This window comes from Rhinoderma darwinii (genome assembly GCF_050947455.1).
Source record: "Rhinoderma darwinii isolate aRhiDar2 chromosome 1 unlocalized genomic scaffold, aRhiDar2.hap1 SUPER_1_unloc_28, whole genome shotgun sequence".
Classification (NCBI taxonomy): domain Eukaryota; kingdom Metazoa; phylum Chordata; class Amphibia; order Anura; family Rhinodermatidae; genus Rhinoderma; species Rhinoderma darwinii.
The window spans coordinates 268,879-287,468 of record NW_027461665.1 but is presented as its reverse complement, the minus strand read 5'-3'; the positions used below and the strand labels follow the sequence as shown (position 1 = coordinate 287,468).

Below are 18,590 nucleotides of genomic sequence, written 5' to 3'. Positions count from 1 at the left end.
CACAATCGATTAAAAAGGACTTTGGATTAAAGCATTCAATGTCAATGGCCATTCTAAGCTGAATGTGCCTGCTCTCGTCAGATTGCAGAAATTACACAGCTTAAGGCCTCGCTAGTACCAGTGTGGGAGACTGTCTGGGAATCCGTGGTGCGGTTGACTTTTTATTATGTCGTTTAGATTATGTTTCACAATAGATTAAATAGGACTATGGATTAAAGCATTTAACGTCAATGGCAATTCTAAGCTGAATGTGCCTGCTCTCGTCAGAACGCAGAAGTTACACAGCTTAAGGCCTCGCTAGTACCAGTGTGGGAGACAGTCTGGGAATCCGTGGTGCGGTTGACTTTTTATTATGTCGTTTAGATTTTGTTTCACAATAGATTAAATAGGACTATGGATTAAAGCATTAAACGTCAATGGCCATTCTAAGCTGAATGTGCCTGCTCTCGTCAGATCGCAGAAGTTACACAGCTTAAGGCCTCACCAGTACCAGTGTAGGAGACGGACTGGGAATCCGTGGTGCGGTTGACTTTTTATTATGTCGTTTAGATTTTGTTTCACAATTGATTAAAAAGGAGTATGGATTAAAGCATTTAACGTCAATGGCCATTCTAAGCTGAATGTGCCTGCTCTCGTCAGATCGTAGAAGTTACACAGCTTAAGGCCTTGCTAGTACCAGTGTGGGAGACTGTCTGGGAATCCGTGGTGCGGTTGATTTTTTATTATGTCGTTTAGATTTTGTTTCACAATAGATTAAATAGGACTATGGATTAAAGCATTTAACGTCAATGGCCATTCTAAGCTGAATGTGCCTGCTCTCGTCAGATCGCAGAAGTTACACAGCTTAAGCCCTCACCAGTACCAGTGTGGGAGAAGGTCTGGGAATCCATGGTGCGGTTGACTTTTTATTATGTCGTTTAGATTTTGATTCACAATTGATTAAAAAGGACTATGGATTAAAGCATTTAACGTCAATGGCCATTCTAAGCTGAATGTGCCTGCTCTCGTCAGAACGCAGAAGTTACACAGCTTAAGGCCTCGCTAGTACCAGTGTGGGAGAGTGTCTGGGAATCCGTGGTGCGGTTGAATTTTTATTATGTCGTTTAGATTTTGTTTCACAATCGATTAAAAAGGACTATGGATTAAAGCATTTAATGTCAATGGCCATTCTAAGCTGAATGTCCCTGCTCTCGTCAGATCGCAGAAGTTACACAGCTTAAGGCCTCGCTAGTACCAGTGTGGGAGACTGTCTGGGAATCCGTGGTGCGGTTGAATTTATATTATGTCGTTTAGATTTTGTTTCACAATAGATTAAATAGGACTATGGATTAAAGCATTTAACGTCAATGGCCATTCTAAGCTGAATGTGCCTGCTCTCGTCAGATCGCAGAAGTTACACAGCTTAAGGCCTCGCTAGTACCAGTGTGGGAGACTCTCTGGGAATCTGTGGTGCGGTTGACTTTTTATTATGTTGTTTAGATTTTGTTTCACAATAGATTAAATAGGACTATGGATTAAGGCTTTTAAAGTCAATGGCCATTCTAAGCTGAATGTGCCTGCTCTCGTCAGATCGCAGAAGTTACACAGCTTAAGGCCTCGCTAATACCAGTGTGGGAGACTGTCTGGGAATCCGTGGTGCGGTTGACTTTTTATTATGTCGTTTAGATTTTGTTTCACAATCGATTAAAAAGGACTATAGATTAAAGCATTTAATGTCAATGGCCATTCTAAGCTGAATGTGCCTGCTCTCGTTAGATCGCAGAAGTTACACAGCTTAACGCCTCGCTAGTACCAGTGTGGGAGACTGTCTGGGAATCCGTGGTGCGGTTGACTTTTTATTATGTCGTTTAGATTTTGTTTCACAATAGATTAAATAGGACTATGGATTAAAGCATTTTAAGGCAATGGCTATTCTAAGCTGAATGTGCCTGCTCTCGTCAGATCGCAGAAGTTACACAGCTTAGGGCCTCGCTAGTACCAGTGTGGGAGACTGTCTTGGAATCCGTGGTGCGGTTGAATTTTTATTATGTCGTTTAGATTTTGTTTCACAATAGATTAAATAGGACTATGGATTAAAGCATTTAACGTCAATGGCCATTCTAAGCTGAATGTGCCTGCTCTCGTCAGATTGCAGAAGTTACACAGCTTAAGGCCTCGCTAGTACCAGTGTGGGAGACTCTCTGGGAATCTGTGGTGCGGTTGACTTTTTATTATGTTGTTTAGATTTTGTTTCACAATCGATTAAAAAGGACTATGGATTAAAGCATTTAATGTCAATGGCCATTCTAAGCTGAATGTGCCTGCTCTCGTCAGATCGCAGAAGTTACTCAGCTTAAGGCCTCGCTAGTACCAGTGTGGGAGACTGTCTGGGAATCCGTGGAGCGGTTGACTTTTTTATTATGTCGTTTAGATTTTGTATCACAATCGATTAAAAAGGACTATGGATTAAAGCATTTAATGTCAATGGCCATTCTAAGCTGAATGTGCCTGCTCTCGTCAGATCGCAGAAGTTAGACAGCTTAAGGCCTCGCTAGTACCAGTGTGGGAGACTGTTTAGGAATCCGTGGTGCGTTTGACTTTTCATTATGTCGTTTAGATTTTGTTTCACAATCGATTAAAAAGGACTATGGATTAAAGCATTTAATGTCAATGGCCATTCTAAGCTGAATGTGCCTGCTCTTGTCAGATCGCAGAAGTTACACAGCTTAAGGCCTCGCTAGTACCAGTGTGGGAGACTGTCTGGGAATCCGTGGTGCGGTTGAATTTTTATTATGTCGTTTAGATTTTGTTTCACAATAGATTAAATAGGACTATGGATTAAAGCATTTAACGTCAATGGCCATTCTAAGCTGAATGTGCCTGCTCTCGTCAGATCGCAGAAGTTACACAGTTTAAGGCCTCACCAGTACCAGTGTGGGAGACGGTCTGGGAATCCGTGGTGCGGTTGACTTTTTATTATGTCGTTTAGATTTTGATTCACAATTGATTAAAAAGGACTATGGATTAAAGAATTTAACGTCAATGGCCATTCTAAGCTGAATGTGCCTGCTCTCGTCAGAACGCAGAAGTTACACAGCTTAAGGCCTCGCTAGTACCAGTGTGGGAGAGTGTCTGGGAATCCGTGGTGCGGTTGAATTTTTATTATGTCGTTTAGATTTTGTTTCACAATCGATTAAAAAGGACTATGGATTAAAGCATTTAATGTCAATGGCCATTCTAAGCTGAATGTCCCTGCTCTCGTCAGATCGCAGAAGTTACACAGCTTAAGGCCTCGCTAGTACCAGTGTGGGAGACTATCTGGGAATCCGTGGTGCGGTTGAATTTTTATTATGTCGTTTAGATTTTGTTTCACAATAGATTAAATAGGGCTATGGATTAAAGCATTTAAAGTCAATGGCTATTCTAAGCTGAATGTGCCTGCTCTCGTCAGATCGCAGAAGTTACACAGCTTAGGGCCTCGCTAGTACCAGTGTGGGAGACTGTCTGGGAATCCGTGGTGCGGTTGAATTTTTATTATGTCGTTTAGATTTTGTTTCACAATCGATTAAAAAGGACTATGGATTAAAGCATATAATGTCAATGGCCATTCTAAGCTGAATGTCCCTGCTCTCGTCAGATCGCAGAAGTTACTCAGCTTAAGGCCTCGCTAGTACCAGTGTGGGAGACTGTCTGGGAATCCGTGGAGCGGTTGACTTTTTTATTATGTCGTTTAGATTTTGTATCACAATCGATTAAAAAGGACTATGGATTAAAGCATTTAATGTCAATGGCCATTCTAAGCTGAATGTGCCTGCTCTCGTCAGATCGCAGAAGTTACACAGCTTAAGGCCTCGCTAGTACCAGTGTGGGAGACTGTCTAGGAATCCGTGGTGCGTTTGACTTTTTATTATGTCGTTTAGATTTTGTTTCACAATCGATTAAAAAGGACTATGGATTAAAGCATTTAATGTCAATGGCCATTCTAAGCTGAATGTGCCTGCTCTTGTCAGATCGCAGAAGTTACACAGCTTAAGGCCTCGCTAGTACCAGTGTGGGAGACTGTCTGGGAATCCGTGGTGCGGTTGAGTTTTTATTATGTCGTTTAGATTTTGTTTCACAATCGATTAAAAAGGACTATGGATTAAAGCATTTAATGTCAATGGCCATTCTAAGCTGAATGTCCCTGCTCTCGTCAGATAGCAGAAGTTACACAGCTTAAGGCCTCGCTAGTACCAGTGTGGGAGACTGTCTGGGAATCCGTGGTGCGGTTGACTTTTTATTATGTCGTTTAGATTTTGTTTCACAATCGATTAAAAAGGACTATGGATTAAAGCATTTAATGTCAATGGCCATTCTAAGCTGAATTCGCCTGCTCTCGTCAGATCGCAGAAGTTACACAGCTTAAGGCCTCGCTAGTACCAGTGTGGGAGACTGTCTGGGAATCCGTGGTGCGGTTGACTTTTTATTATGTCGTTTAGATTTTGTTTCACAATCGATTAAAAAGGACTATGGATTAAAGCATTTAATGTCAATGGCCATTCTAAGCTGAATGTGCCTGCTCTCGTCAGATCGCAGAAGTTACACAGCTTAAGGCCTCGCTAGTACCAGTGTGGGAGACTGTCTGGGAATCCGTGGTGCGGTTGACTTTTTATTATGTCGTTTAGATTTTGTTTCACAATAGATTAAATAGGACTATGGATTAAAGCATTTAACGTCAATGGCCATTCTAAGCTGAATGTGCCTGCTCTCGTCAGATCGCAGAAGTTACACAGCTTAAGGCCTCGCTAGTACCAGTGTGGGAGACTGTCTGGGAATCCGTGGTGCGGTTGACTTTTTATTATGTCGTTTAGATTTTGTTTCACATTCGATTAAAAAGGACTATGGATTAAAGCATTTAAAGTCAATGGCCATTCTAAGCTGAATGTGCCTGCTCTCGTCAGATCGCAGAAGTGACACAGCTTAAGGCCTCGCTAGTACCAGTGTGGGAGACTCTCTGGGAATCTGTGGTGCGGTTGACTTTTTATTATGTTGTTTAGATTTTGTTTCACAATAGATTAAATAGGACTATGGATTAAGGCTTTTAAAGTCAATGGCCATTCTAAGCTGAATGTGCCTGCTCTCGTCAGATCGCAGAAGTTACACAGCTTAAGGCCTCGCTAGTACCAGTGTGGGAGACTGTCTGGGAATCCGTGGAGCGGTTGACTTTTTATTATGTCGTTTAGATTTTGTTTCACAATCGATTAAAAAGGACTATGGATTAAACCATTTAATGTCAATGGCCATTCTAAGCTGAATGTGCCTGCTCTCGTCAGATCGCAGAAGTTACACAGCTTAAGGCCTCGCTAGTACCAGTGTGGGAGACTGTCTGGGAATCCGTGGTGCGGTTGACTTTTTATTATGTCGTTTAGATTTTGTTTCACAATCGATTAAAAAGGACTATGGATTAAAGCATTTAATGTCAATGGCCATTCTAAGCTGAATGTCCCTGCTCTCGTCAGATCGCAGAAGTTACACAGCTTAAGGCCTCGCTAGTACCAGTGTGGGAGACTGTCTGGGAATCCGTGGTGCGGTTGACTTTTTATTATGTCGTTTAGATTTTGTTTCACAATCGATTAAAAAGGACTATGGATTAAAGCATTTAATGCAAATGGCCATTCTAAGCTGAATGTGCCTGCTCTCGTCAGATCGCAGAAGTTACACAGCTTAAGGCCTCGCTAGTACCAGTGTGGGAGACTGTCTGGGAATCCGTGGTGCGGTTGACTTTTTATTATGTCGTTTAGATTTTGTTTCACAATAGATTAAATAGGACTATGGATTAAAGCATTTAACGTCAATGGCCATTCTAAGCTGAATGTGCCTGCTCTCGTCAGATCGCAGAAGTTACACAGCTTAAGGCCTCGCTAGTACCAGTGTGGGAGACTGTCTGGGAATACGTGGTGCGGTTGACTTTTTATTATGTCGTTTAGATTTTGTTTCACAATCGATTAAAAAGGACTATGGATTAAAGCATTTAATGTCAATGGCCATTCTAAGCTGAATGTGCCTGCTCTCGTCAGATCGCAGAAGTTACACAGCTTAAGGCCTCGCTAGTACCAGTGTGGGAGACTGTCTGGGAATCCGTGGTGCGGTTGACTTTTTATTATGTCGTTTAGATTTTGTTTCACAATCGATTAAAAAGAACTATGGATTAAAGCATTTAATGTTAATGGCCATTCTAAGCTGAATGTGCCTGCTCTCGTTAGATTGCAGAAGTTACACAGCTTAACGCCTCGCTAGTACCAGTGTGGGAGACTGTTTGGGAATCCGTGGTGCGGTTGACTTTTTATTATGTCGTTTAGATTTTGTTTCACAATCGATTAAAAAGGACTATGGATTAAAGCATTTAATGTCAATGGCCATTCTAAGCTGAATGTGCCTGCTCTCGTCAGATCGCAGAAATTACACAGCTTAAGGCCTCGCTAGTACCAGTGTGGGAGACTGTCTGGGAATGCGTGGTGCGGTTGACTTTTTATTATGTCGTTTAGATTTTGTTTCACAATCGATTAAAAAGGACTATGGATTAAAGCATTTAATGTCAATGGCCATTCTAAGCTGAATGTGCCTGCTTTCGTTAGATCGCAGAAGTTACACAGCTTAACGCCTCGCTAGTACCAGTGTGGGAGACTGTCTGGGAATCCGTGGTGCGGTTGACTTTTTATTATGTCGTTTAGATTTTGTTTCACAATCGATTAAAAAGGACTATGGATTAAAGCATTTAATGTCAATGGCCATTCTAAGCTGAATGTGCCTGCTCTCGTCAGATCGCAGAAGTTACACAGCTTAAGGCCTCGCTAGTACCAGTGTGGGAGACTGTCTGGGAATCCGTGGTGCGGTTGACTTTTTATTATGTCGTTTAGATTTTGTTTCACAATCGATTAAAAAGAACTATGGATTAAAGCATTTAATGTTAATGGCCATTCTAAGCTGAATGTGCCTGCTCTCGTTAGATCGCAGAAGTTACACAGCTTAACGCCTCGCTAGTACCAGTGTGGGAGACTGTTTGGGAATCCGTGGTGCGGTTGACTTTTTATTATGTCGTTTAGATTTTGTTTCACAATCGATTAAAAAGGACTATGGATTAAAGCATTTAATGTCAATGGCCATTCTAAGCTGAATGTGCCTGCTCTCGTCAGATCGCAGAAGTTACACAGCTTAAGGCCTCGCTAGTACCAGTGTGGGAGACTGTCTGGGAATGCGTGGTGCGGTTGACTTTTTATTATGTCGTTTAGATTTTGTTTCACAATCGATTAAAAAGGACTATGGATTAAAGCATTTCATGTCAATGGCCATTCTAAGCTGAATGTGCCTGCTTTCGTTAGATCGCAGAAGTTACACAGCTTAACGCCTCGCTAGTACCAGTGTGGGAGACTGTCTGGGAATCCGTGGTGCGGTTGACTTTTTATTATGTCGTTTAGATTTTGTTTCACAATCGATTAAAAAGGACTATGGATTAAAGCATTTAATGTCAATGGCCATTCTAAGCTGAATGTGCCTGCTCTCGTCAGATCGCAGAAGTTACACAGCTTAAGGCCTCGCTAGTACCAGTGTGGGAGACTGTCTGGGAATCCGTGGTGCGGTTGACTTTTTATTATGTCGTTTAGATTTTGTTTCACAATCGATTAAAAAGGACTATGGATTAAAGCATTTAATGTCAATGGCCATTCTAAGCTGAATGTGCCTGCTCTCGTCAGATCGCAGAAGTTACACAGCTTAAGGCCTCGCTAGTACCAGTGTGGGAGACTGTCTGGGAATCCGTGGTGCGGTTGACTTTTTATTATGTCGTTTAGATTTTGTTTCACAATCGATTAAAAAGGACTATGGATTAAAGCATTCAATGTCTATGGCCATTCTAAGCTGAATGTGCCTGCTCTCGTCAGATTGCAGAAGTTACACAACTTAAGGCCTCGCTAGTACCAGTGTGGGAGACTGTCTGGGAATCCGTGGTGCGGTTGACTTTTTGTTATGTCGTTTAGATTTTGTTTCACAATAGATTAAATAGGACTATGGATTAAAGCATTTAACGTCAATGGCAATTCTAAGCTGAATGTTCCTGCTCTCGTCAGAACGCAGAAGTTACACAGCTTAAGGCCTCGCTAGTACCAGTGTGGGAGACAGTCTGGGAATCCATGGTGCGGTTGACTTTTTATTATGTTGTTTAGATTTTGTTTCACAATAGATTAAATAGGACTTTGGATTAAGGCTTTTAATGTCAATGGCCATTCTAAGCTGAATTTGCCTTCTCTCGTTAGATCGCAGAAGTTACACAGCTTAACGCTTCGCTAGTACCAGTGTGGGAGACTGTCTGGGAATCCGTGGTGCGGTTGACTTTTTATTATGTCGTTTAGATTTTGTTTCACAATAGATTAAATAGGACTATGGATTAAAGCATTTAACGTCAATGGCCATTCTAAGCTGAATGTGCCTGCTCTCGTCAGATCGCAGAAGTTACACAGCTTAAGGCCTCACCAGTACCAGTGTGGGAGACTGTCTGGGAATCCGTGGTGCGGTTGACTTTTTATTATGTTGTTTAGATTTTGTTTCACAATAGATTAAATAGGATTTTGGATTAAGGCTTTTAATGTCAATGGCCATTCTAAGCTGAATTTGCCTTCTCTCGTTAGATCGCAGAAGTTACACAGCTTAACGCTTCGCTAGTACCAGTGTGGGAGACTGTCTGGGAATCCGTGGTGCGGTTGACTTTTTATTATGTCGTTTAGATTTTGTTTCACAATAGATTAAATAGGACTATGGATTAAAGCATTTAACGTCAATGGCCATTCTAAGCTGAATGTGCCTGCTCTCGTCAGATCGCAGAAGTTACACAGCTTAAGGCCTCACCAGTACCAGTGTGGGAGACTGTCTGGGAATCCGTGGTGCGGTTGACTTTTTATTATGTCGTTTAGATTTTGTTTCACAATTGATTAAAAAGGACTATGGATTAAAGCATTTAATGTCAATGGCCATTCTAAGCTGAATGTGCCTGCTCTCGTCAGAACGCAGAAGTTACACAGCTTAAGGCCTCACCAGTACCAGTGTGGGAGAGTGTCTGGGAATCCGTGGTGCGGTTGCATTTTTATTATGTCGTTTAGATTTTGTTTCACAATCGATTAAAAAGGACTATGGATTAAAGCATTTAATGTCAATGGCCATTCTAAGCTGAATGTCCCTGCTCTCGTCAGATCGCAGAAGTTACACAGCTTAAGGCCTCGCTAGTACCAGTGTGGGAGACTGTCTGGGAATCCGTGGTGCGGTTGAATTTTTATTATGTCGTTTAGATTTTGTTTCACAATAGATTAAATAGGACTATGGATTAAAGCATTTAACGTCAATGGCCATTCTAAGCTGAATGTGCCTGCTCTCGTCAGATCGCAGAAGTTACACAGCTTAAGGCCTCGCTAGTACCAGTGTGGGAGACTGTCTGGGAATCCGTGGTGCGGTTGAATTTTTATTATGTCGTTTAGATTTTGTTTCACAATCGATTAAAAAGGACTATGGATTAAAGCATTTAATGTCAATGGCCATTCTAAGCTGAATGTCCCTGCTCTCGTCAGATCGCAGAAGTTACACAGCTTAAGGCCTCACCAGTACCAGTGTGGGAGACTGTCTGAGAATCCGTGGTGCGGTTGACTTTTTATTATGTCGTTTAGATTTTGTTTCACAATTGATTAAAAAGGACTATGGATTAAAGCATTTAATGTCAATGGCAATTCTAAGCTGAATGTGCCTGCTCTCGTCAGAACGCAGAAGTTACACAGCTTAAGGCCTCACTAGTACCAGTGTGGGAGACTGTCTGGGAATCCATGGTGCGGTTGAATTTTTATTATGTCGTTTAGATTTTGTTTCACAATCGATTAAAAAGGACTATAGATTAAAGCATTTAATGTCAATGGCCATTCTAAGCTGAATGTCCCTGCTCTCGTCAGATCGCAGAAGTTACACAGCTTAAGGCCTCGCTAGTACCAGTGTGGGAGACGGTCTGGGAATCCGTGGTGCGGTTGACATTTTATTATGTTGTTTAGATTTTGTTTCACAATCGATTAAAAAGGACTATGGATTAAAGCATTTAATGTCAATCGCCATTCTAAGCTGAATGTGCCTGCTCTCGTCAGATCGCAGAAGTTACTCAGCTTAAGGCCTCGCTAGTACCAGTGTGGGAGACTGTCTGGGAATCCGTGGAGCGGTTGACTTTTTATTATGTCGTTTAGATTTTGTTTCACAATCGATTAAAAAGGACTATGGATTAAAGCAGTTAATGTCAATGGCAATTCTAAGCTGAATGTGCCTGCTTTCGTCAGATCGCAGAAGTTACACAGCTTAAGGCCTCGCTAGTACCAGTGTGGGAGACTGTCTTGGAATCCGTGGTGCGGTTGACTTTTTATTATGTCGTTTAGATTTTGTTTCACAATCGATTAAAAAGGACTATGGATTAAAGCATTTAATGTCAATGGCCATTCTAAGCTGAATGTGCCTGCTCTCGTCAGATCGCAGAAGTTACGCAGCTTAAGGCCTCGCTAGTACCAGTGTGGGAGACTGTCTGGGAATCCGTGGTGCGGTTGACTTTTTATTATGTCGTTTAGATTTTGTTTCACAATCGATTAAAAAGGACTATGGATTAAAGCATTTAATGTCAATGGCCATTCTAAGCTGAATGTGCCTGCTCTCGTCAGATCGCAGAAGTTACACAGCTTAAGGCCTCGCTAGTACCAGTGTGGGAGACTGTCTGGGAATCCGTGGTGCGGTTGACTTTCTATTATGTCGTTTAGATTTTGTTTCACAATCGATTAAAAAGGACTATGGATTAAAGCATTTAATGTCAATGGCCATTCTAAGCTGAATGTGCCTGCTCTCGTTAGATCGCAGAAATTACACAGCTTAACGCCTCGCTAGTACCAGTGTGGGAGACTGTCTGGGAATCTGTGGTGCGGTTGACTTTTTATTATGTCGTTTAGATTTTGTTTCACAATCGATTAAAAAGGAATATGGATTAAAGCATTTAATGTCAATGGCCATTCTAAGCTGAATGTGCCTGCTCTCGTCAGATCGCAGAACTTACACAGCTTAAGGGCTCGCTAGTACCAGTGTGGGAGACTGTCTTGGAATCCGTGGTGCGGTTGACTTTTTATTATGTCGTTTAGATTTTGTTTCACAATCGATTAAAAAGGACTATGGATTAAAGCATTTAATGTCAATGGCCATTCTAAGCTGAATGTCCCTGCTCTCGTCAGATCGCAGAAGTTACACAGCTTAAGGCCTCGCTAGTACCAGTGTGGGAGACTGTCTGGGAATCCGTGGTGCGGTTGACTTTTTATTATGTTGTTTAGATTTTGTTTCACAATCGATTAAAAAGGACTATGGATTAAAGCATTTAACGTCAATGGCCATTCTAAGCTGAATGTGCCTGCTCTCGTCAGAACGCAGAAGTTACACAGCTTAAGACCTCGCTAGTACCAGTGTGGGAGACTGTCAGGGAATCCATGGTGCGGTTGAATTTTTATTATGTCGTTTAGATTTTGTTTCACAATTGATTAAAAAGGACTATGGATTAAAACATTTAACGTCAATGGCCATTCTAAGCTGCATGTGCCTGCTCTCGTCAGATCGCAGAAGTTACACAGCTTAGGGCCTCGCTAGTACCAGTGTGGGAGACTGTCTGGGAATCCGTGGTGCGGTTGAATTTTTATTATGTCGTTTAGATTTTGTTTCACAATCGATTAAAAAGGACTATGGATTAAAGCATATAATGTCAATGGCCATTCTAAGCTGAATGTCCCTGCTCTCGTCAGATCGCAGAAGTTACTCAGCTTAAGGCCTCGCTAGTACCAGTGTGGGAGACTGTCTGGGAATCCGTGGAGCGGTTGACTTTTTTATTATGTCGTTTAGATTTTGTATCACAATCGATTAAAAAGGACTATGGATTAAAGCATTAATGTCAATGGCCATTCTAAGCTGAATGTGCCTGCTCTCGTCAGATCGCAGAAGTTACACAGCTTAAGGCCTCGCTAGTACCAGTGTGGGAGACTGTCTAGGAATCCGTGGTGCGTTTGACTTTTTATTATGTCGTTTAGATTTTGTTTCACAATCGATTAAAAAGGACTATGGATTAAAGCATTTAATGTCAATGGCCATTCTAAGCTGAATGTGCCTGCTCTTGTCAGATCGCAGAAGTTACACAGCTTAAGGCCTCGCTAGTACCAGTGTGGGAGACTGTCTGGGAATCCGTGGTGCGGTTGAGTTTTTATTATGTCGTTTAGATTTTGTTTCACAATCGATTAAAAAGGACTATGGATTAAAGCATTTAATGTCAATGGCCATTCTAAGCTGAATGTCCCTGCTCTCGTCAGATAGCAGAAGTTACACAGCTTAAGGCCTCGCTAGTACCAGGGTGGGAGACTGTCTGGGAATCCGTGGTGCGGTTGACTTTTTATTATGTCGTTTAGATTTTGTTTCACAATCGATTAAAAAGGACTATGGATTAAAGCATTTAATGTCAATGGCCATTCTAAGCTGAATTCGCCTGCTCTCGTCAGATCGCAGAAGTTACACAGCTTAAGGCCTCGCTAGTACCAGTGTGGGAGACTGTCTGGGAATCCGTGGTGCGGTTGACTTTTTATTATGTCGTTTAGATTTTGTTTCACAATCGATTAAAAAGGACTATGGATTAAAGCATTTAATGTCAATGGCCATTCTAAGCTGAATGTGCCTGCTCTTGTCAGATCGCAGAAGTTACACAGCTTAAGGCCTCGCTAGTACCAGTGTGGGAGACTGTCTGGGAATCCGTGGTGCGGTTGACTTTTTATTATGTCGTTTAGATTTTGTTTCACAATAGATTAAATAGGACTATGGATTAAAGCATTTAACGTCAATGGCCATTCTAAGCTGAATGTGCCTGCTCTCGTCAGATCGCAGAAGTTACACAGCTTAAGGCCTCGCTAGTACCAGTGTGGGAGACTGTCTGGGAATCCGTGGTGCGGTTGACTTTTTATTATGTCGTTTAGATTTTGTTTCACATTCGATTAAAAAGGACTATGGATTAAAGCATTTAAAGTCAATGGCCATTCTAAGCTGAATGTGCCTGCTCTCGTCAGATCGCAGAAGTGACACAGCTTAAGGCCTCGCTAGTACCAGTGTGGGAGACTCTCTGGGAATCTGTGGTGCGGTTGACTTTTTATTATGTTGTTTAGATTTTGTTTCACAATAGATTAAATAGGACTATGGATTAAGGCTTTTAAAGTCAATGGCCATTCTAAGCTGAATGTGCCTGCTCTCGTCAGATCGCAGAAGTTACACAGCTTAAGGCCTCGCTAGTACCAGTGTGGGAGACTGTCTGGGAATCCGTGGAGCGGTTGACTTTTTATTATGTCGTTTAGATTTTGTTTCACAATCGATTAAAAAGGACTATGGATTAAACCATTTAATGTCAATGGCCATTCTAAGCTGAATGTGCCTGCTCTCGTCAGATCGCAGAAGTTACACAGCTTAAGGCCTCGCTAGTACCAGTGTGGGAGACTGTCTGGGAATCCGTGGTGCGGTTGACTTTTTATTATGTCGTTTAGATTTTGTTTCACAATCGATTAAAAAGGACTATGGATTAAAGCATTTAATGTCAATGGCCATTCTAAGCTGAATGTCCCTGCTCTCGTCAGATCGCAGAAGTTACACAGCTTAAGGCCTCGCTAGTACCAGTGTGGGAGACTGTCTGGGAATCCGTGGTGCGGTTGACTTTTTATTATGTCGTTTAGATTTTGTTTCACAATCGATTAAAAAGGACTATGGATTAAAGCATTTAATGCAAATGGCCATTCTAAGCTGAATGTGCCTGCTCTCGTCAGATCGCAGAAGTTACACAGCTTAAGGCCTCGCTAGTACCAGTGTGGGAGACTGTCTGGGAATCCGTGGTGCGGTTGACTTTTTATTATGTCGTTTAGATTTTGTTTCACAATAGATTAAATAGGACTATGGATTAAAGCATTTAACGTCAATGGCCATTCTAAGCTGAATGTGCCTGCTCTCGTCAGATCGCAGAAGTTACACAGCTTAAGGCCTCGCTAGTACCAGTGTGGGAGACTGTCTGGGAATACGTGGTGCGGTTGACTTTTTATTATGTCGTTTAGATTTTGTTTCACAATCGATTAAAAAGGACTATGGATTAAAGCATTTAATGTCAATGGCCATTCTAAGCTGAATGTGCCTGCTCTCGTCAGATCGCAGAAGTTACACAGCTTAAGGCCTCGCTAGTACCAGTGTGGGAGACTGTCTGGGAATCCGTGGTGCGGTTGACTTTTTATTATGTCGTTTAGATTTTGTTTCACAATCGATTAAAAAGAACTATGGATTAAAGCATTTAATGTTAATGGCCATTCTAAGCTGAATGTGCCTGCTCTCGTTAGATTGCAGAAGTTACACAGCTTAACGCCTCGCTAGTACCAGTGTGGGAGACTGTTTGGGAATCCGTGGTGCGGTTGACTTTTTATTATGTCGTTTAGATTTTGTTTCACAATCGATTAAAAAGGACTATGGATTAAAGCATTTAATGTCAATGGCCATTCTAAGCTGAATGTGCCTGCTCTCGTCAGATCGCAGAAATTACACAGCTTAAGGCCTCGCTAGTACCAGTGTGGGAGACTGTCTGGGAATGCGTGGTGCGGTTGACTTTTTATTATGTCGTTTAGATTTTGTTTCACAATCGATTAAAAAGGACTATGGATTAAAGCATTTAATGTCAATGGCCATTCTAAGCTGAATGTGCCTGCTTTCGTTAGATCGCAGAAGTTACACAGCTTAACGCCTCGCTAGTACCAGTGTGGGAGACTGTCTGGGAATCCGTGGTGCGGTTGACTTTTTATTATGTCGTTTAGATTTTGTTTCACAATCGATTAAAAAGGACTATGGATTAAAGCATTTAATGTCAATGGCCATTCTAAGCTGAATGTTCCTGCTCTCGTCAGATCGCAGAGGTTACACAGCTTAAGGCCTCGCTAGTACCAGTGTGGGAGACTGTCTGGGAATCCGTGGTGCGGTTGACTTTTTATTATGTCGTTTAGATTTTGTTTCACAATCGATTAAAAAGGACTATGGATTAAAGCATTTAATGTCAATGGCCATTCTAAGCTGAATGTGCCTGCTCTCGTCAGATCGCAGAAGTTACACAGCTTAAGGCCTCGCTAGTACCAGTGTGGGAGACTGTCTGGGAATCCGTGGTGCGGTTGACTTTTTATTATGTCGTTTAGATTTTGTTTCACAATCGATTAAAAAGAACTATGGATTAAAGCATTTAATGTTAATGGCCATTCTAAGCTGAATGTGCCTGCTCTCGTTAGATCGCAGAAGTTACACAGCTTAACGCCTCGCTAGTACCAGTGTGGGAGACTGTTTGGGAATCCGTGGTGCGGTTGACTTTTTATTATGTCGTTTAGATTTTGTTTCACAATCGATTAAAAAGGACTATGGATTAAAGCATTTAATGTCAATGGCCATTCTAAGCTGAATGTGCCTGCTCTCGTCAGATCGCAGAAGTTACACAGCTTAAGGCCTCGCTAGTACCAGTGTGGGAGACTGTCTGGGAATGCGTGGTGCGGTTGACTTTTTATTATGTCGTTTAGATTTTGTTTCACAATCGATTAAAAAGGACTATGGATTAAAGCATTTCATGTCAATGGCCATTCTAAGCTGAATGTGCCTGCTTTCGTTAGATCGCAGAAGTTACACAGCTTAACGCCTCGCTAGTACCAGTGTGGGAGACTGTCTGGGAATCCGTGGTGCGGTTGACTTTTTATTATGTCGTTTAGATTTTGTTTCACAATCGATTAAAAAGGACTATGGATTAAAGCATTTAATGTCAATGGCCATTCTAAGCTGAATGTGCCTGCTCTCGTCAGATCGCAGAAGTTACACAGCTTAAGGCCTCGCTAGTACCAGTGTGGGAGACTGTCTGGGAATCCGTGGTGCGGTTGACTTTTTATTATGTCGTTTAGATTTTGTTTCACAATCGATTAAAAAGGACTATGGATTAAAGCATTTAATGTCAATGGCCATTCTAAGCTGAATGTGCCTGCTCTCGTCAGATCGCAGAAGTTACACAGCTTAAGGCCTCGCTAGTACCAGTGTGGGAGACTGTCTGGGAATCCGTGGTGCGGTTGACTTTTTATTATGTCGTTTAGATTTTGTTTCACAATCGATTAAAAAGGACTATGGATTAAAGCATTCAATGTCTATGGCCATTCTAAGCTGAATGTGCCTGCTCTCGTCAGATTGCAGAAGTTACACAACTTAAGGCCTCGCTAGTACCAGTGTGGGAGACTGTCTGGGAATCCGTGGTGCGGTTGACTTTTTGTTATGTCGTTTAGATTTTGTTTCACAATAGATTAAATAGGACTATGGATTAAAGCATTTAACGTCAATGGCAATTCTAAGCTGAATGTTCCTGCTCTCGTCAGAACGCAGAAGTTACACAGCTTAAGGCCTCGCTAGTACCAGTGTGGGAGACAGTCTGGGAATCCATGGTGCGGTTGACTTTTTATTATGTTGTTTAGATTTTGTTTCACAATAGATTAAATAGGACTTTGGATTAAGGCTTTTAATGTCAATGGCCATTCTAAGCTGAATTTGCCTTCTCTCGTTAGATCGCAGAAGTTACACAGCTTAACGCTTCGCTAGTACCAGTGTGGGAGACTGTCTGGGAATCCGTGGTGCGGTTGACTTTTTATTATGTCGTTTAGATTTTGTTTCACAATAGATTAAATAGGACTATGGATTAAAGCATTTAACGTCAATGGCCATTCTAAGCTGAATGTGCCTGCTCTCGTCAGATCGCAGAAGTTACACAGCTTAAGGCCTCACCAGTACCAGTGTGGGAGACTGTCTGGGAATCCGTGGTGCGGTTGACTTTTTATTATGTTGTTTAGATTTTGTTTCACAATAGATTAAATAGGATTTTGGATTAAGGCTTTTAATGTCAATGGCCATTCTAAGCTGAATTTGCCTTCTCTCGTTAGATCGCAGAAGTTACACAGCTTAACGCTTCGCTAGTACCAGTGTGGGAGACTGTCTGGGAATCCGTGGTGCGGTTGACTTTTTATTATGTCGTTTAGATTTTGTTTCACAATAGATTAAATAGGACTATGGATTAAAGCATTTAACGTCAATGGCCATTCTAAGCTGAATGTGCCTGCTCTCGTCAGATCGCAGAAGTTACACAGCTTAAGGCCTCACCAGTACCAGTGTGGGAGACTGTCTGGGAATCCGTGGTGCGGTTGACTTTTTATTATGTCGTTTAGATTTTGTTTCACAATTGATTAAAAAGGACTATGGATTAAAGCATTTAATGTCAATGGCCATTCTAAGCTGAATGTGCCTGCTCTCGTCAGAACGCAGAAGTTACACAGCTTAAGGCCTCACCAGTACCAGTGTGGGAGAGTGTCTGGGAATCCGTGGTGCGGTTGCATTTTTATTATGTCGTTTAGATTTTGTTTCACAATCGATTAAAAAGGACTATGGATTAAAGCATTTAATGTCAATGGCCATTCTAAGCTGAATGTCCCTGCTCTCGTCAGATCGCAGAAGTTACACAGCTTAAGGCCTCGCTAGTACCAGTGTGGGAGACTGTCTGGGAATCCGTGGTGCGGTTGAATTTTTATTATGTCGTTTAGATTTTGTTTCACAATAGATTAAATAGGACTATGGATTAAAGCATTTAACGTCAATGGCCATTCTAAGCTGAATGTGCCTGCTCTCGTCAGATCGCAGAAGTTACACAGCTTAAGGCCTCGCTAGTACCAGTGTGGGAGACTGTCTGGGAATCCGTGGTGCGGTTGAATTTTTATTATGTCGTTTAGATTTTGTTTCACAATCGATTAAAAAGGACTATGGATTAAAGCATTTAATGTCAATGGCCATTCTAAGCTGAATGTCCCTGCTCTCGTCAGATCGCAGAAGTTACACAGCTTAAGGCCTCACCAGTACCAGTGTGGGAGACTGTCTGAGAATCCGTGGTGCGGTTGACTTTTTATTATGTCGTTTAGATTTTGTTTCACAATTGATTAAAAAGGACTATGGATTAAAGCATTTAATGTCAATGGCAATTCTAAGCTGAATGTGCCTGCTCTCGTCAGAACGCAGAAGTTACACAGCTTAAGGCCTCACTAGTACCAGTGTGGGAGACTGTCTGGGAATCCATGGTGCGGTTGAATTTTTATTATGTCGTTTAGATTTTGTTTCACAATCGATTAAAAAGGACTATAGATTAAAGCTTTTAATGTCAATGGCCATTCTAAGCTGAATGTCCCTGCTCTCGTCAGATCGCAGAAGTTACACAGCTTAAGGCCTCGCTAGTACCAGTGTGGGAGACGGTCTGGGAATCCGTGGTGCGGTTGACATTTTATTATGTCGTTTAGATTTTGTTTCACAATCGATTAAAAAGGACTATGGATTAAAGCATTTAATGTCAATCGCCATTCTAAGCTGAATGTGCCTGCTCTCGTCAGATCGCAGAAGTTACTCAGCTTAAGGCCTCGCTAGTACCAGTGTGGGAGACTGTCTGGGAATCCGTGGAGCGGTTGACTTTTTATTATGTCGTT

At 41.8% G+C, this 18,590-nt stretch overlaps 86 pseudogenes; all 86 read left to right on the top strand.

The window, feature by feature from the left end:
- Positions 1 to 40: 40 nt before the first annotated feature.
- LOC142671338 (5S ribosomal RNA) lies at positions 41 to 159 on the top strand (annotated as a pseudogene).
- Positions 160 to 226: 67 nt separating this feature from the next.
- On the top strand, positions 227 to 345 carry LOC142671619 (5S ribosomal RNA; annotated as a pseudogene).
- A 67-nt stretch (positions 346 to 412) lies between these two features.
- On the top strand, positions 413 to 531 carry LOC142672106 (5S ribosomal RNA; annotated as a pseudogene).
- Positions 532 to 598: 67 nt separating this feature from the next.
- LOC142672189 (5S ribosomal RNA) lies at positions 599 to 717 on the top strand (annotated as a pseudogene).
- Positions 718 to 970: 253 nt separating this feature from the next.
- LOC142672331 (5S ribosomal RNA) lies at positions 971 to 1,089 on the top strand (annotated as a pseudogene).
- Positions 1,090 to 1,156: 67 nt separating this feature from the next.
- LOC142671688 (5S ribosomal RNA) lies at positions 1,157 to 1,275 on the top strand (annotated as a pseudogene).
- A 67-nt stretch (positions 1,276 to 1,342) lies between these two features.
- LOC142673102 (5S ribosomal RNA) lies at positions 1,343 to 1,461 on the top strand (annotated as a pseudogene).
- Positions 1,462 to 1,528: 67 nt separating this feature from the next.
- LOC142671525 (5S ribosomal RNA) lies at positions 1,529 to 1,647 on the top strand (annotated as a pseudogene).
- A 67-nt stretch (positions 1,648 to 1,714) lies between these two features.
- LOC142672139 (5S ribosomal RNA) lies at positions 1,715 to 1,833 on the top strand (annotated as a pseudogene).
- A 253-nt stretch (positions 1,834 to 2,086) lies between these two features.
- LOC142671748 (5S ribosomal RNA) lies at positions 2,087 to 2,205 on the top strand (annotated as a pseudogene).
- Positions 2,206 to 2,272: 67 nt separating this feature from the next.
- Positions 2,273 to 2,391, top strand: LOC142671613 (5S ribosomal RNA; annotated as a pseudogene).
- A 254-nt stretch (positions 2,392 to 2,645) lies between these two features.
- Positions 2,646 to 2,764, top strand: LOC142672208 (5S ribosomal RNA; annotated as a pseudogene).
- A 67-nt stretch (positions 2,765 to 2,831) lies between these two features.
- LOC142672163 (5S ribosomal RNA) lies at positions 2,832 to 2,950 on the top strand (annotated as a pseudogene).
- Positions 2,951 to 3,017: 67 nt separating this feature from the next.
- LOC142672330 (5S ribosomal RNA) lies at positions 3,018 to 3,136 on the top strand (annotated as a pseudogene).
- A 67-nt stretch (positions 3,137 to 3,203) lies between these two features.
- Positions 3,204 to 3,322, top strand: LOC142671608 (5S ribosomal RNA; annotated as a pseudogene).
- A 67-nt stretch (positions 3,323 to 3,389) lies between these two features.
- LOC142671962 (5S ribosomal RNA) lies at positions 3,390 to 3,508 on the top strand (annotated as a pseudogene).
- Positions 3,509 to 3,575: 67 nt separating this feature from the next.
- On the top strand, positions 3,576 to 3,694 carry LOC142671855 (5S ribosomal RNA; annotated as a pseudogene).
- Positions 3,695 to 3,948: 254 nt separating this feature from the next.
- Positions 3,949 to 4,067, top strand: LOC142672259 (5S ribosomal RNA; annotated as a pseudogene).
- Positions 4,068 to 4,134: 67 nt separating this feature from the next.
- On the top strand, positions 4,135 to 4,253 carry LOC142671820 (5S ribosomal RNA; annotated as a pseudogene).
- A 67-nt stretch (positions 4,254 to 4,320) lies between these two features.
- Positions 4,321 to 4,439, top strand: LOC142672891 (5S ribosomal RNA; annotated as a pseudogene).
- A 67-nt stretch (positions 4,440 to 4,506) lies between these two features.
- Positions 4,507 to 4,625, top strand: LOC142672815 (5S ribosomal RNA; annotated as a pseudogene).
- Positions 4,626 to 4,692: 67 nt separating this feature from the next.
- On the top strand, positions 4,693 to 4,811 carry LOC142672814 (5S ribosomal RNA; annotated as a pseudogene).
- Positions 4,812 to 4,878: 67 nt separating this feature from the next.
- On the top strand, positions 4,879 to 4,997 carry LOC142671490 (5S ribosomal RNA; annotated as a pseudogene).
- A 67-nt stretch (positions 4,998 to 5,064) lies between these two features.
- On the top strand, positions 5,065 to 5,183 carry LOC142671302 (5S ribosomal RNA; annotated as a pseudogene).
- A 67-nt stretch (positions 5,184 to 5,250) lies between these two features.
- Positions 5,251 to 5,369, top strand: LOC142672813 (5S ribosomal RNA; annotated as a pseudogene).
- A 67-nt stretch (positions 5,370 to 5,436) lies between these two features.
- LOC142673032 (5S ribosomal RNA) lies at positions 5,437 to 5,555 on the top strand (annotated as a pseudogene).
- Positions 5,556 to 5,622: 67 nt separating this feature from the next.
- LOC142671920 (5S ribosomal RNA) lies at positions 5,623 to 5,741 on the top strand (annotated as a pseudogene).
- Positions 5,742 to 5,808: 67 nt separating this feature from the next.
- Positions 5,809 to 5,927, top strand: LOC142673031 (5S ribosomal RNA; annotated as a pseudogene).
- Positions 5,928 to 5,994: 67 nt separating this feature from the next.
- Positions 5,995 to 6,113, top strand: LOC142672812 (5S ribosomal RNA; annotated as a pseudogene).
- Positions 6,114 to 6,366: 253 nt separating this feature from the next.
- Positions 6,367 to 6,485, top strand: LOC142672900 (5S ribosomal RNA; annotated as a pseudogene).
- Positions 6,486 to 6,552: 67 nt separating this feature from the next.
- LOC142672615 (5S ribosomal RNA) lies at positions 6,553 to 6,671 on the top strand (annotated as a pseudogene).
- A 67-nt stretch (positions 6,672 to 6,738) lies between these two features.
- Positions 6,739 to 6,857, top strand: LOC142672811 (5S ribosomal RNA; annotated as a pseudogene).
- Positions 6,858 to 6,924: 67 nt separating this feature from the next.
- On the top strand, positions 6,925 to 7,043 carry LOC142672567 (5S ribosomal RNA; annotated as a pseudogene).
- Positions 7,044 to 7,110: 67 nt separating this feature from the next.
- On the top strand, positions 7,111 to 7,229 carry LOC142672917 (5S ribosomal RNA; annotated as a pseudogene).
- Positions 7,230 to 7,296: 67 nt separating this feature from the next.
- Positions 7,297 to 7,415, top strand: LOC142672614 (5S ribosomal RNA; annotated as a pseudogene).
- Positions 7,416 to 7,482: 67 nt separating this feature from the next.
- Positions 7,483 to 7,601, top strand: LOC142672809 (5S ribosomal RNA; annotated as a pseudogene).
- Positions 7,602 to 7,668: 67 nt separating this feature from the next.
- Positions 7,669 to 7,787, top strand: LOC142672807 (5S ribosomal RNA; annotated as a pseudogene).
- A 67-nt stretch (positions 7,788 to 7,854) lies between these two features.
- On the top strand, positions 7,855 to 7,973 carry LOC142672500 (5S ribosomal RNA; annotated as a pseudogene).
- Positions 7,974 to 8,040: 67 nt separating this feature from the next.
- LOC142672419 (5S ribosomal RNA) lies at positions 8,041 to 8,159 on the top strand (annotated as a pseudogene).
- Positions 8,160 to 8,412: 253 nt separating this feature from the next.
- On the top strand, positions 8,413 to 8,531 carry LOC142671251 (5S ribosomal RNA; annotated as a pseudogene).
- A 253-nt stretch (positions 8,532 to 8,784) lies between these two features.
- LOC142671250 (5S ribosomal RNA) lies at positions 8,785 to 8,903 on the top strand (annotated as a pseudogene).
- A 253-nt stretch (positions 8,904 to 9,156) lies between these two features.
- On the top strand, positions 9,157 to 9,275 carry LOC142671687 (5S ribosomal RNA; annotated as a pseudogene).
- A 67-nt stretch (positions 9,276 to 9,342) lies between these two features.
- On the top strand, positions 9,343 to 9,461 carry LOC142671436 (5S ribosomal RNA; annotated as a pseudogene).
- Positions 9,462 to 9,528: 67 nt separating this feature from the next.
- LOC142672101 (5S ribosomal RNA) lies at positions 9,529 to 9,647 on the top strand (annotated as a pseudogene).
- Positions 9,648 to 9,714: 67 nt separating this feature from the next.
- LOC142672552 (5S ribosomal RNA) lies at positions 9,715 to 9,833 on the top strand (annotated as a pseudogene).
- A 67-nt stretch (positions 9,834 to 9,900) lies between these two features.
- LOC142671655 (5S ribosomal RNA) lies at positions 9,901 to 10,019 on the top strand (annotated as a pseudogene).
- A 67-nt stretch (positions 10,020 to 10,086) lies between these two features.
- LOC142673120 (5S ribosomal RNA) lies at positions 10,087 to 10,205 on the top strand (annotated as a pseudogene).
- Positions 10,206 to 10,272: 67 nt separating this feature from the next.
- LOC142672288 (5S ribosomal RNA) lies at positions 10,273 to 10,391 on the top strand (annotated as a pseudogene).
- A 67-nt stretch (positions 10,392 to 10,458) lies between these two features.
- Positions 10,459 to 10,577, top strand: LOC142671696 (5S ribosomal RNA; annotated as a pseudogene).
- Positions 10,578 to 10,644: 67 nt separating this feature from the next.
- Positions 10,645 to 10,763, top strand: LOC142672806 (5S ribosomal RNA; annotated as a pseudogene).
- Positions 10,764 to 10,830: 67 nt separating this feature from the next.
- LOC142672386 (5S ribosomal RNA) lies at positions 10,831 to 10,949 on the top strand (annotated as a pseudogene).
- Positions 10,950 to 11,202: 253 nt separating this feature from the next.
- On the top strand, positions 11,203 to 11,321 carry LOC142673030 (5S ribosomal RNA; annotated as a pseudogene).
- A 67-nt stretch (positions 11,322 to 11,388) lies between these two features.
- On the top strand, positions 11,389 to 11,507 carry LOC142672723 (5S ribosomal RNA; annotated as a pseudogene).
- A 67-nt stretch (positions 11,508 to 11,574) lies between these two features.
- LOC142671933 (5S ribosomal RNA) lies at positions 11,575 to 11,693 on the top strand (annotated as a pseudogene).
- Positions 11,694 to 11,760: 67 nt separating this feature from the next.
- On the top strand, positions 11,761 to 11,879 carry LOC142671854 (5S ribosomal RNA; annotated as a pseudogene).
- A 253-nt stretch (positions 11,880 to 12,132) lies between these two features.
- LOC142672258 (5S ribosomal RNA) lies at positions 12,133 to 12,251 on the top strand (annotated as a pseudogene).
- A 67-nt stretch (positions 12,252 to 12,318) lies between these two features.
- Positions 12,319 to 12,437, top strand: LOC142671254 (5S ribosomal RNA; annotated as a pseudogene).
- A 67-nt stretch (positions 12,438 to 12,504) lies between these two features.
- Positions 12,505 to 12,623, top strand: LOC142672890 (5S ribosomal RNA; annotated as a pseudogene).
- Positions 12,624 to 12,690: 67 nt separating this feature from the next.
- Positions 12,691 to 12,809, top strand: LOC142671533 (5S ribosomal RNA; annotated as a pseudogene).
- A 67-nt stretch (positions 12,810 to 12,876) lies between these two features.
- LOC142672805 (5S ribosomal RNA) lies at positions 12,877 to 12,995 on the top strand (annotated as a pseudogene).
- Positions 12,996 to 13,062: 67 nt separating this feature from the next.
- On the top strand, positions 13,063 to 13,181 carry LOC142671489 (5S ribosomal RNA; annotated as a pseudogene).
- A 67-nt stretch (positions 13,182 to 13,248) lies between these two features.
- Positions 13,249 to 13,367, top strand: LOC142671301 (5S ribosomal RNA; annotated as a pseudogene).
- A 67-nt stretch (positions 13,368 to 13,434) lies between these two features.
- On the top strand, positions 13,435 to 13,553 carry LOC142672804 (5S ribosomal RNA; annotated as a pseudogene).
- A 67-nt stretch (positions 13,554 to 13,620) lies between these two features.
- LOC142673028 (5S ribosomal RNA) lies at positions 13,621 to 13,739 on the top strand (annotated as a pseudogene).
- Positions 13,740 to 13,806: 67 nt separating this feature from the next.
- On the top strand, positions 13,807 to 13,925 carry LOC142671919 (5S ribosomal RNA; annotated as a pseudogene).
- Positions 13,926 to 13,992: 67 nt separating this feature from the next.
- On the top strand, positions 13,993 to 14,111 carry LOC142673019 (5S ribosomal RNA; annotated as a pseudogene).
- Positions 14,112 to 14,178: 67 nt separating this feature from the next.
- On the top strand, positions 14,179 to 14,297 carry LOC142672803 (5S ribosomal RNA; annotated as a pseudogene).
- Positions 14,298 to 14,550: 253 nt separating this feature from the next.
- On the top strand, positions 14,551 to 14,669 carry LOC142672899 (5S ribosomal RNA; annotated as a pseudogene).
- Positions 14,670 to 14,736: 67 nt separating this feature from the next.
- Positions 14,737 to 14,855, top strand: LOC142672613 (5S ribosomal RNA; annotated as a pseudogene).
- Positions 14,856 to 14,922: 67 nt separating this feature from the next.
- Positions 14,923 to 15,041, top strand: LOC142671488 (5S ribosomal RNA; annotated as a pseudogene).
- Positions 15,042 to 15,108: 67 nt separating this feature from the next.
- LOC142672802 (5S ribosomal RNA) lies at positions 15,109 to 15,227 on the top strand (annotated as a pseudogene).
- Positions 15,228 to 15,294: 67 nt separating this feature from the next.
- Positions 15,295 to 15,413, top strand: LOC142672564 (5S ribosomal RNA; annotated as a pseudogene).
- A 67-nt stretch (positions 15,414 to 15,480) lies between these two features.
- Positions 15,481 to 15,599, top strand: LOC142672916 (5S ribosomal RNA; annotated as a pseudogene).
- A 67-nt stretch (positions 15,600 to 15,666) lies between these two features.
- On the top strand, positions 15,667 to 15,785 carry LOC142672612 (5S ribosomal RNA; annotated as a pseudogene).
- A 67-nt stretch (positions 15,786 to 15,852) lies between these two features.
- Positions 15,853 to 15,971, top strand: LOC142672801 (5S ribosomal RNA; annotated as a pseudogene).
- Positions 15,972 to 16,038: 67 nt separating this feature from the next.
- Positions 16,039 to 16,157, top strand: LOC142672800 (5S ribosomal RNA; annotated as a pseudogene).
- A 67-nt stretch (positions 16,158 to 16,224) lies between these two features.
- On the top strand, positions 16,225 to 16,343 carry LOC142672497 (5S ribosomal RNA; annotated as a pseudogene).
- Positions 16,344 to 16,410: 67 nt separating this feature from the next.
- On the top strand, positions 16,411 to 16,529 carry LOC142672418 (5S ribosomal RNA; annotated as a pseudogene).
- A 253-nt stretch (positions 16,530 to 16,782) lies between these two features.
- Positions 16,783 to 16,901, top strand: LOC142671249 (5S ribosomal RNA; annotated as a pseudogene).
- A 253-nt stretch (positions 16,902 to 17,154) lies between these two features.
- Positions 17,155 to 17,273, top strand: LOC142671247 (5S ribosomal RNA; annotated as a pseudogene).
- A 253-nt stretch (positions 17,274 to 17,526) lies between these two features.
- LOC142671686 (5S ribosomal RNA) lies at positions 17,527 to 17,645 on the top strand (annotated as a pseudogene).
- Positions 17,646 to 17,712: 67 nt separating this feature from the next.
- On the top strand, positions 17,713 to 17,831 carry LOC142671435 (5S ribosomal RNA; annotated as a pseudogene).
- Positions 17,832 to 17,898: 67 nt separating this feature from the next.
- On the top strand, positions 17,899 to 18,017 carry LOC142672100 (5S ribosomal RNA; annotated as a pseudogene).
- Positions 18,018 to 18,084: 67 nt separating this feature from the next.
- Positions 18,085 to 18,203, top strand: LOC142672551 (5S ribosomal RNA; annotated as a pseudogene).
- Positions 18,204 to 18,270: 67 nt separating this feature from the next.
- Positions 18,271 to 18,389, top strand: LOC142671654 (5S ribosomal RNA; annotated as a pseudogene).
- A 67-nt stretch (positions 18,390 to 18,456) lies between these two features.
- Positions 18,457 to 18,575, top strand: LOC142673119 (5S ribosomal RNA; annotated as a pseudogene).
- The last annotated feature ends 15 nt before the right edge of the window (positions 18,576 to 18,590 follow it).